Here is a 12,980-nt window from a genome sequence, read left to right as displayed (position 1 = left end):
TGGTGGTAGAGAAGGCAAAGCAACAGAGCTGGATTATTGACACAATGAAACAATGGCTGCTGGTTAAATTCCCTATCAGGCCTATCCTATACACATTACCCAAAATCCATAAAAACCTTACCAACCCCCCTGGCCGACCTATCGTATTGGCCCGGGGCTCTCTATTACAACCACTTGCTACATTTGTGGACTACATACTGCAACCCATTTGTCTTAAACAGGAAATCTTACCTCCGTTACTCCTTAGCACATCCTTTCTGAAATCAAAGACCTAAGGCCTGATGACATTCTAGATGTAACCAGCCTCTATACCATCATACCCAATGAAACTGGAATTAATGTGGTTGCTATGTGCCTCAACAAGTACCCGTATATTGGACCTCCACCAGAGCTTATTTTTGAGCTACTGGCTATTTGCCTCAAAAACAATTATTTTAAATTGAAAAAAAAAAATTCTATTTACAGCTGACAGGAACAGCCATGGGTTCGAACATGGCTCCGACTTTTGCAAACTTGTTTATGGAACACATAGAGGAAGTTACTCTGAAATCCTTTTGATATGGAGAGGGTCTATAGAAGATCTGAATGAATGGACATGACTCAGGCGGAATGGAGGGCAACTAGATCCTAGACAGATGATGCATCTATTGTGAAACGCCCAGCCGATAAGGGCAGGGCCATTGTGGTGCAGGACTACTCTAATTATAGACCAGAAATTCTTACACAACTATCTCATCCTCTTACATACAAACCTCTTCTATACGACCCAACAATCACGTACAAGCAATGTATCAATTGGTGGTAGAGAAGGCAAAGCAACAGAGCTGGATTATTGACACAATGAAACAATGGCTGCTGGTTAAATTCCCTATCAGGCCTATCCTATACACATTACCCAAAATCCATAAAAACTTACCAACCCCCCTGGCCGACCTATCGTATTGGCCTGGGGCTCTCTATTACAACCACTTGCTACATTTGTGGACTATATACTGCAACCCATTTGTCTTAAACAGGAAATCTTACCTCCGTTACTCCTTGGCACATCCTTTCTGAAATCAAAGACCTGAGGCCTGATGACATTTTAGATGTAACCAGCCTCTATACCATCATACCCAATGAAACTGGAATTAATGTGGTTGCTATGTGCCTCAACAAGTACCCGTATATTGGACCTCCACCAGAGCTTATTTTTGAGCTACTGGCTATTTGCCTCAAAAACAATTATTTTAAATTTGAAAAAAAAAATTCTATTTACAGCTGACAGGAACAGCCATGGGTTCGAACATGGCTACGACTTTTGCAAACTTGTTTATGGAACACATAGAGGAAGTTACTCTGAAATCCTTTTGATATGGAGAGGGTCTATAGAATATCTGAATGAATGGATTAACAGCATCAATGCATCTACTTGCCCTGTGAAGCTGAAAGTCATGGCAAGTACACAACAGGTTGACTACCTGGACCTATTAATATTCAAAGAAGGGACCACTCTAGGAACTACATTATTCAAGAAAGAGATTTGCCATAATTCCATTTTACATGCCCAGAGCTGCCACCCACCATCACTCATCAAGGCCATCCCGAAAGCACAAATGCTAAGAGTTATAAGAAACAACTCCTTGGAGGAGAGACGCTTAAAACAACTGGATGAGATTGAACTGACATTTGCCAGGAGGGGATACAGTAAGGAGATGATTACCAGAGCCAGGGAATCAATGATGAGTGACAAACAGATAACTCTAAATACAGGAGTTCATTTTACCACCACTTTCTCACCCCAGACCAGTAAATTGGAGTTTACTCTGAAGGTGAATTGGAATATTGTGAAATCAGATGACACTCTCTCATTTAAGGAGTTTGGACCCCTGAGAGTTGGTTATAGACAGGGAAGAAATCTTATGGACATTCTTATGAGAACAGATACAGTCAACAGCAACAGTACAGATGTAGTGACCAGACCCTCCAGATTGGGTTCTTTCCAATGCCCAAGTTCCACCTGGCACTCCATGATCCAGGGAGGAAACTTCAGACACCCCACACCAATCAATGCTTCCCAATCAAACATCATCTAACATGCACTACAAAGTATGTAATCTATATAAACGTAGCTGCGTTTGTGGCCTTTTCTATATTGCAAAAACATTGGAGACATAAAGAAACCTATGGCCAACCATCGTAGTGCCATAAGGACTGCACTTGACAAAGGTAAAAGTGAACAACCAGTGGCAAGATACTTCTTAGAACATAGGCATACAGTGAAAGATCTGCATTTTATATTTATTGGCCATGTTCCCTCACTGAGGAGGGGAGGTGACAGGGATAAACTGCTACTTCAGAAGGAAGCACAATTGATCTACAAATTAGGGGTGATTCACCCCAGAGGTCTGAATATGGGTGTGCATTGACATTGTTTTCTCTGACCTGTTATATGTGTTCTGTAATTTGCTGGGATGTATGATCTGCCTCCTGTGTTGTATATCTTTCTGTTTAGTGAAAGTAATTTCTTTCTATTATTTAAGACCATTTGTGGTAAAAATCATAATCTGGACTGTTTATGCACATTTTTCCTATCTCTATAACTAGTTTGGGGCAGCTCCTATAGCACCACTTTGTCTATGTTTAAGTCCAGACTTATTGGTGTGAATTTTCATAATCTTCTATGAAAGTTCACTTGTTCATTGCAAACATTAGTATTTCTTGACTAATGTACATATAGCATTCATACAATGTGGTGATTGTACAATATATCCTAGCATGCCCCCTGATAATTCTGAACATGTTCACTTTATCCAGGTATAAATTCCAGCACCTTAAGTTTATTATTATAGCCTGACACATTTAATACCATGGCCTCTATCAACCTGTCAACTTACCTGCATTCGCCGGCACCAATATGCACGCCTAAGATCGCCTAACATTGATGCCGCGGACCTAAATACGTTCTCCAAAATTAACAAAAAAGCTGTCAAAAAGCTGCGCACCAAGTACGGGGCGAAGAGCAGCGGACTGTTGTTAACTAACAGTCATCGATCTTGCTGCTCTTCGGCTTTTCCGCAGCTTTCTTGGTACCCTGTCACTAAGCACCCACACTATACTATACTGTTTACCCCCTATACCGCCGCTCCCGGAGCCCACCACAAATCTAATAAAGTGTTTACCCCCTATACCGCCGCTCCCGGAGCCCACCGCAAATCTAATAAAGTGTTTAACCCCTAAACCCCACCGCCACCTTCATTATATGTATTAACCCCTAAACTGCTGCTCCCGGAGCCCACCGCCACCTACATTATATGTATTAACCCCTTAACCACTGCTCCCAGACCCTGCTGCAACGAAATAAAGTGTTTAATCCCTAAACTGCCGCTCCTGGACCCCGCCGCCACCTACATTATATTTAATAACCCCTAATCTGCCCCCCTAAACCGCCGCTCCCGGACCCCGCCACAACTAAATAATGTGTTTAACCCCTAAACCGCCGCTCCCGGACCCCGCTGCCACCTACATTATATTTATTAACCCCTAATCTGCACCCCCTACACCGCCGCCACTATATTAAATTTATTAACCCCTAAACCTAAGTCTATCCCTAACCCTAACACCCACTAACAAATATAATTTAAATTAATATAAATAAATATTCCTAACATTAAATAAATTATACCTATTAAAAATTAAATACTTACCTGTAAAATAAACCCTAAGATAGCTACAATATAACTAATAGTTACATTGTAGCTAGCTTAGGGTTTATTTTTATTTTACAGGCAAGTTTGTATTTATTTTAACTAGGTAGAATAGTTACTAAATAGTTATTAACTATTTAATAACTTCCTAGTTAAAATAAATACAAAAGTACCTGTAAAATAAAACCTAACCTAAGTTACAATTACACCTAACACTACACAATACTTAAATTAATTACCTAAACTAAATACAATTAAATGCAATTAAATAAAATTATCTAAAGTACAAAAAAACCCACTAAAATTACAGAAAATAATTACAAGATTTTTAAACTAATTACACCTAATCTAATCCCCTAATAAAATAAAAAAGCCCTCCAAAATAATAAAAAGCCCTACCCTATACTAAATTACAAATAGCCCTTAAAAGGGCATTTTGCGGGGCATTGCCCCAAAGTAATCAGCTCTTTTACCTGAAAAAAAAGTACAATACCCCCTCAACATTAAAGCCCACCACCCACACACCCAACCCTACTCTAAAACCCACCCAAACCCCCCTTAATAAATTCTAACACTATCCCCTTGAAGATCACCCTACCTTTAGAAGCCGAGCCGGGCAGAAGAGGTCCTCCAGATGGGCAGAAGTCTTCATCCAGGCGGCATCTTCTATCTTCATCCATCCGGCGGGGAGCGGCTACATATTCAAGACATCCGACGTGGAGCATCCTCTTCAAATGATGTCCAACTGAAAAATGAAGGTTCCTTTAAATGACGTCATCCAAGATGTCGTCCCTTCAATTCCGATTGGCTGATAGAATTATATCAGCCAATCGGAATTAAGGTAGACAAAATCCTATTGGCTGATGCAATCAGCCAATAGGATTGAGCTTGCATTCTATTGGCTGATTAGCCAATAGAATGCCAGCTCAATCCTTTTGGCTGATTGGATTTTGGGGGGCTTTTTTTATTTTATTAGGGGGATTAGATTAGGTGTAATTAGTTTAAAAAACTTGCAATTATTTTATTATTTTCTGTAATTTAGTGGGGGGGGGTTGTACTTTACATCATTTTTCTTAATTGTATTTAATTGTATTTAGTTTAGTTAATTTATTTAATCATAGTGTAGTGTTAGGTGTAATTGTAATTTAGGTTAGGTTTTAAAATTAGGATTGAAAACCAGGTACCCTGGGCCGGAAAAGTGGCGAGCGTACCTGCTAGTTATTTGATAACTAGCAAAAGTAGTCAGTTGTGCCGAACTTGGATTCGGAACATCTGTAGTGACGTAAGCATCGATCTGTGTTGGACTGAGTCCGGCAGATCGTATGTTACGTCATTAAATTTTACTTTTGCCGGTCTGTAGGGTTTGATAACTAAGGTGAATCAGGCTCGCCACAAATATGCTGCAGAATTCCAGCGTATTTGCGGTTGACGGCTTGGGGCGCGATCCGATATAGATCGTAGTTTGCTGCGCAAGCGAGGGAACCCGCGTCGCCCGCAGTTTCAGCTCGCAACTCGAGCTATCCCATATATGGCGCCGTCAGATGCTAACGTGCCGTAAGTCAAATAAACCAGCGGTGTTCAGAAATCTGCGCAAGTACAAATTTCTGGCGTCGCCAGTGACTTGCGCCACGTTAGAAACTGCCGGCGCCTACAAAACCTGACTAAAGTCGAAATCACCCGCACTGTCTAACACGCCTCCCTAACATAGCCCGACAAGTCTAACATGCCTCCCTAACATAGCCCGACACGTCTAACCCTCTATCCGCTATCCCCCCTCACTAGCCTAACAATAAAATATGTGTTAACCCCTAAACCGCCGCTCCCAAACCCCGCCGCAACCTAATAAAGTTATTAACCCCTAAACCGCAGCCAGCTATATTAAATCTATAACCGCCTAAAGTGAGCCCCTAACACCGCCGCCATCTACCTTACCTACCCCCTAAAGTGAGCCCCTACCCCGCCGCTATCTATTTTAAAATTATTAACCCCTAATCTAATCCCCCTACCCCGACGCCATCTATATTGAATTATTTAACCCCTAAAATACTAAACTATCCCTACCACTAAACCTAAGTCTAACCCTACAAATAGCCCTGAAAAGGGCTTTTTGCGTGGCATTGCCCCAAAGTAACAGCTCTTTTGCCAGCCCTTAAAAGGGCTTTTTGCGGGGCATGCCCCAAAGTAACAGTTCTTTTGCCAGCCCTTAAAAGGGCTTTTGGCGGGGCTTTGTCACAAAGTAAACTGCTCTTTTGCCTACAATCTACATCCCCCTACACCGCGGCCACCTATAATAAATGTATTAACCCCTAATCTAATCCCCCTACACCGCCGCCAGCTATATTAACTATATTAACCCTAATTATATTAGGGTTAATATAGTTAATATAGTTATTATATTATATATATTAACTATATTAACCCTAATTATATTAGGGTTCATATAGTTAATATCGTTATTATATTATATATATATATTAAGTATAATAACCCTATCTAACTCTAACATCCTAACTAAACTCTTATTAAAATAAATCTAATATTAATATTATTAATTAAAATATTCCTATTTAAATCTAAATACTTACCTATAAAATAAACCCTAAGATAGCTACAATATAATTAATAATTACATTATAGCTATGTTAGGGTTTATATTTATTTTACAGGTAAATTGTTAATTATTTTAACTAGGTATAATAGCTATTAAATAGTTATTAACTATTTAATAGCTACCTAGTTAAAATAATTACCCAATTACCTGTAAAATAAATCCTAACCTAAGTTACAAATACACCTACACTATCAATAAATTAAATAAACTACAAATATCTATCTAAAAATACAATTAAATAAACTAAACTAAATTACAAAAGAAACCAAACACTAAATTACAAAAAATAAAAAAAAGATTACAAGATTTTTAAGCTAATTACACCTATTCTAAGCCCGCTAATAAAATAATAAACCCCCAAAATAATAAAAATTCCCTACCCTATTCTAAATTAAAAAAAGTTCAAAGCTCTTTTACCTTACCAGCCCTTAAAAGGGCCTTTCGTGGGGGCATACCCCAAAGAAAACTGCTCTTTTGCCTGCAAAAAAAAACACAATACCACCCCCCAACATTACAACCCACCACCCACATACCCCTAATCTAACCCAAATCCCCCTTAAATAAACCTAACACTACCCCCCTGAAGATCTCCCTACCTTGTATTCACCCAGCCGGGCCGAACCGATCCAGGCGATGTGTTCCAGCAAGCGGCAGAGAGTCTTCTTCCATCCGGGCGATGTCTTGAAGCAAGCGGCAGAGAGTCTTCTTCCATCGGTGACGTCTTCAAGCAAATCGGCATCTTCAATCTTCTTAGTTCGCTCCTCCGCCACGGAGCATCCTTCCGGCACGACGACTTCCCGACGAATGAGGTTCCTTTAAATGACGTCATCCAAGATGGCGTCCGCCAAATTCCGATTGGCTGATAGGATTCTGATGGTTCAGCCAATCGGATTGAACTTGAATCTGATTGGCTGATTCAATCAGCCAATCAGATTTTTCTACCTTAATTCCGATTGGCTGATAGAATCCTATCAGCCAATCAGAATTCGGCGGACGCCATCTTGGATGACGTCATTTAAAGGAACCTCATTCGTCGGGAAGTCGTCGTGCCGGAAGGATGCTCCGCGGCGGAGGAGCCAACTAAGAAGATTGAAGATGCCGATTTGCTTGAAGACATCGCCGATGGATGAAGACTTCACTGCCGCTTGCTGGAACACATCGCCTGGATCGGATGAGGAGTTCTGCCCGGGTGGGTGAAGACAAGGTAGGGAGATCTTCGGGGGGGGGTAGTGTTAGGTTTATTTAAGGGGGGTTTGGGTTAGATTAGGGGTATGTGGGTGGTGGGTTGTAATGTTGGGAGGTGGTATTGTGTTTTTTTTTGCAGGCAAAAGAGCAGTTTTCTTTGGGGCATGCCCCCACAAAAGGCCCTTTTAAGGGCTGGTAAGGTAAAAGAGCTTTGAACTTTTTTAATTTAGAATAGGGTAGGGAATTTTTATTATTTTGGGGGTTTATTATTTTATTAGGGGGCTTAGAATAGGTGTAATTAGCTTAAAAATCTTGTAATCTTTTTTTTATTTTTTGTAATTTAGTGTTTGTTTTTTTTTGTAATTGAGTTTAGTTTATTTAATTGTATTTTTAGATAGATATTTGTAGTTTATTTAATTTATTGATAGTGTAGGTGTATTTGTAACTTAGGTTAGGATTTATTTTACAGGTAATTGGGTAATTATTTTAACTAGGTAGCTATTAAATAGGTAATAACTATTTAATAGCTATTATACCTAGTTAAAATAATTAACAATTTACCTGTAAAATAAATATAAACCCTAACATAGCTATAATGTAATTATTAATTACATTGTAGCTATTTTAGGGTTTATTTTATAGGTAAGTATTTAGATTTAAATAGGAATATTTTAGTTTATAATATGAATTAGATTTATTTAATAAGAATTTAGTTAGGGGTGTTAGGGTTAGATAGAGTTAATATAGTTTATATAAATACTATAGTAACTATATTAACTATATTAACCCTAATATAATTAGGGTTAATATAGTTAATATATATAATGTAATAACTATATTAACTATAATATACTTAGGGTTAATATAGATAATATAGCTGGCGGCGGGGTAGGTAGATTAAATTAGGGGTTAATAATTTTTATATAGATGGCGGCGGTGTAAGGGGTTCACATTAGGGGATAGATCAGTTAGATGGTGGCGGTTTTAGGGGCTCACAGTAGGGGGTTAGTTTATGTAGATGGCGACGGTTTAGGGGTTAAATACTTTATTATGAATTGTGGCGGGGGATCGTGGTTGACAGGGAGATAGACATTGCGCATGCGTTAGGTGTTAGGTTTATTTTAGCAGATCGCGGTTGACAGGGAGATAGACATTGCGCATGCGTTAGGTGTTAGGTTTATTTTAGCAGCCAGTTTAGGGAGTTACGGGGCTCCAATAGTCAGCGTAAGGCTTCTTACGGCTTCTTTTTGTAGCGAGGTGAAAATGGAGTAAGATTTCTCCATTTTCGCCACGTAAGTCCTTACGCTGTATATTGGATACCAAACTGCGCGGGTTTGGTATACCTGCCTATGGCCCAAAAAACTACGGGCGACGGCAGAAATATATGCGTGTAACTTCTAGGTTACGCCGTATATAGGATACCAAACCCGCACAAATATTGGCGTCGCCAGCTTTTGCGGGCGACGATTTTTATAGGATCGACCCACAGATAAATAGAGGCTCATATCTCTACTGCGAGTTACCCTGCTGGTCAGGTTAGTGGGTGATACGCTGTACATCTGTAACTTCAGTGGGCAGGAGGTTTGTCCCCCTCGACCTATACGAATGCAGAGTGCACACTGACATTCAATGTTTGCGTTTTGTATGAAAACGGGTCTGAACTTAGCCCGGTTGTGGCTGGTGGTCGGTTGGGACATATCTCTGCACCCTATTCAACTTATTACATTCAGGAACTGGTTAGTGTTATTACATACATGGTAGCTATACATTTCAATAGTGCAACTATGAGTTTCGGTTGTTTTCTGCTTTCCTACACAGTTACGTTAAGGATATGTAATATTACTTTTGCTTTGTTCGGTTTAAGTACCACACACTTGCTAATCGCCTACATACTGGGTTAGGTGGCTACATTACATACATTTTTTATTTGTATTTGGATCTGTTACTCTTTGTGGGCATTATTATGTGATGCATTATATTATTATAGGTATTCACTTTTACACACTATGTAACAGATATTTATGCTTGCTGTACCAATGCCTTTATTTACAAGATTACAATGCAAACCTGACAGCTGACTCTATGGGGCCTATTTAAAAAGGTGCGGACTGACATGATACGATATTGTGGATCATGTCTGCCGCACATCGATAAATGCCAACAGCGTACGTTGTCGGCACTTATCATTGCACCAGCAGTTCTTGTGAACTGCTGGTGCAATGTCGCCCCCTGCAGATTCACGGCCAATCAGCCTCTAGAAGGAGGTGTCAATCAATTGATTTCTTGCGAGTTCTGTTCGCCTCCTCAGAGCAGACGGACAGGTTATGGAGCATAGGTCTTTAGAACACTGCTCCATAACGAAAATTCTAAATCAATGCTACTTACTCAGTTATTGACTATTGAAAAAATTTAGAGTCAGGTAAAAAAGCTCTATCAACCAACCAAGTGTCCTATGATTTTGGCAGTTAAGCTACATATAAACTTATTTAAATTTTAAAGGGACTCTGAACCCAAATTTCTTTCTTTCGTGATTCAGATAGAGCATGTAATTTTAAGCAACTTTCTAATTTACTCCTATTAACAAATTTTCTTCATTCACTTGGAATCTTTATTTGAAAAGCAAGAATGTAAGTTTTTTAAACATTTTTATATTGTATCATTGACCTATAATTTGATAAAGCACTTAGCAAAAATCAATCATTTTCAAAAAAGTATTTAATCCCCCTTGTGCACTCCTGAGGTTGCAACTACCTATCTGAAATGTGTTTCAGTCCCCTTATTAAGCATCTTAAATAGATGCAAACTCTATTACACTGGTAGGTTAATAACAGATCATAAAAACATTAAGGGCTAGATTACATGTGGAGTGCTAAATTATTGCGTGTTTGAAAATTAACCAGCCATTACAAGTGGCTGTTTATTGCTACTACTTGCTTGCGGTAGCAATTACCACTCAGAAAATTAACCAGTTATCTAATCTCTGGTTAATTTTCTAAAAATGCTCCAAACGCACTCAAAATAGTGGCATTATGGTTTTATTTATTAATAAAAAAAAATTTCATTTTTAAAAAAAAACAACTGCACTAGGCAGTTTTGGGGCTTTGAAGTTGGCAGGAGTGGGTGTGGATAGAAAACAGCACTGAAAAGTGCCTTTACATTGCGGTCTATGGGAGCTGTGTGCTTCCAGTAGATATATATGCATATGCTTATATACATATATATATTTATGTGTTAATATTATTGGGAGGCAGACTTTAGTTCAAAGGAGAGTTTATATAATCTTCTTTAAAAAGTAATATGATGCTTCAAAAACAGATCTTTTACTATGTAAATGTTCTTGATGAATAAGTACATTCTTAGCTGAACCTTATAATCTTATTAAAATGTAATGTTACAGTATCAGAAAAGTTTCAGTTTCATTCCAACAATCAAAGGAAATGTTTAATTGTCAGACTTGGATATCACAAGAAGATACAGGAAAAGTTTACTTCCAGCAAAAGAAAACACACTTTAAAAAAGAGGTTAATGTGAAGAAAAACATAGTTCATCCCTATATAAATGGAAACAAAAATTATATTCAATATCTTCCTAGTGAATTAAAAAAGGAATGTGGGGTCAGTACAAGATGCGCTTATGTGTAAGAAATTCAAGTTGAGGTTAATATTTATCAAATTCCAGATAGACAACCTTACCTGCTTGGGAACTTATCCACCCTTGATCCCAGCATTTAACAAGTATTCAGTTGTGCAGCATCACCGCCTGCTCTTGAGTAACCAATCACACGAAATAGGTCCTGTCAATCACCACCTCTTCTTAACTTGCGGTAAGCAGGCTCCCCTAAGTGAACCTGCCCCACAAGGACTCCAAAGCAGTTCCACTGTTTAATAATTGGAGCCTCTTTCACTTTGGTAAGAAATTCCTTACATGTCCTTTCTAATCTCCACATTTGTATATATTTTAACGGGGAAACCCCCAAAATATGTTTCTTTCATGATTCAGATAGACTATCCTTTGTTGAAAAGCATATCTAGGTAGGCTCAGTAGCTGAAATTCACTATTGGGAGCTAGCTGCTGATTGGTGAATGCATTTGTAGGTTTCTTGTCATTGGTTCACACAAGCTATTCAGCTAGCTCTCAGTAGTGCATTGCTGGGCCTTCAATGAAGCATGTCAAGAGAATGAGCAAATTTGATTATAGAAGTAAAATAGAAAGTTTCTTATAATTCTATGCTCTATCCGAACCACAAAATAATATTTTGCAGCTCCTAAGATTGTTTGTCAAAGGAGAGCATTATGTATTTAAAACACTACCATTCAGTACAACAACAGCTTCTCACACTTTCACCAAACTTCTTCCAGCCTCTTATAGCAAAACTCAGGAAAAGAAGTTGCCATATTTTCAACTATCTGGATTATTTACTTTTAGTGGCTCTGAAAGAAACTTGGATGATACACCAGAGAAACAAAGAGATATATTGCATAAAAGATCATGGTTGGGTAGTCAACTAGGAAAAAAAGTTAATAATTATCATTTTAGCAAGTTATTTTTTTGGGTTGTCATGTATATGGATCAGGATAAAATATGTCAATGGAGTATGGAACCTTATTCATGGGAAATTAAACCCATTTCAGTGAACATACAATTTACAGCTTGTCTACATAGTATCTAAATGTGTGGATATACATTCAAAATTTGACAAAAGGTAACAGGCATCTGCAACTCTGCAACATGCTACACAGTTATTGCTTGATTAGTGTAAGAACTTATTTATATCTGCCCCTAACTGTCCACAATAAAATAGCTGTATTGTAAAAAAAAATTGAATCTTGCTTGCTTGAAAATGACACATTTAAATACTTTTAAAACATTTATTTTGCATGCAGAGTTTTGTAACACAATGCTCTATTGATTATATATAGATTGCATATAACAAATTGGCACTGCTACCGGTTTTGGCTGGTATAGCAAATTAAGGAGGATTAGTGGTATTAAAGATCACTAGTACTGAAAGCGCTAACAGTGCCATTGGTGTCCAGCATACAATGTGATGATAAGGAGACAGAGTCCTTCCAATCATCCTGGGTCTGGCCTTCCTCCCACCAGTATCTACTTTGCATTTCAGTTTTATGGGACTGCTACAAGCTCGTACCCAATGTTTAATGACATTCTCTTAAAGCAATATTCTCAAACTGAGGTGATACTCATGCTAAGATTACAAGCACATTAATATAAGCATTGCATAACATTCTGACACTTTTTCCAGACATGGTATTCAAAGTGTTCTATTACGTATGTGAAAGAGCAGAAATTGAATGTTTGAAAACTATTTTTGCATTAGAAAGGCAAATCAAAAGCTCTACTAGGCATGAGCTAACAGACAACTACCACAGAAAAAAAATGGTTGACTCAGCACAGGAACATCTATTTAAACCAAAAAATTAAATCACTGTAATACATTTTGAACTACTCTCTTAGTTGGAAAAAAAGAAAAACGCTGT

Source organism: Bombina bombina, chromosome 5 (assembly GCF_027579735.1).
Source record: "Bombina bombina isolate aBomBom1 chromosome 5, aBomBom1.pri, whole genome shotgun sequence".
Classification (NCBI taxonomy): Eukaryota; Metazoa; Chordata; class Amphibia; order Anura; family Bombinatoridae; genus Bombina; species Bombina bombina.
Note: the sequence above shows the minus strand (reverse complement) of the source record.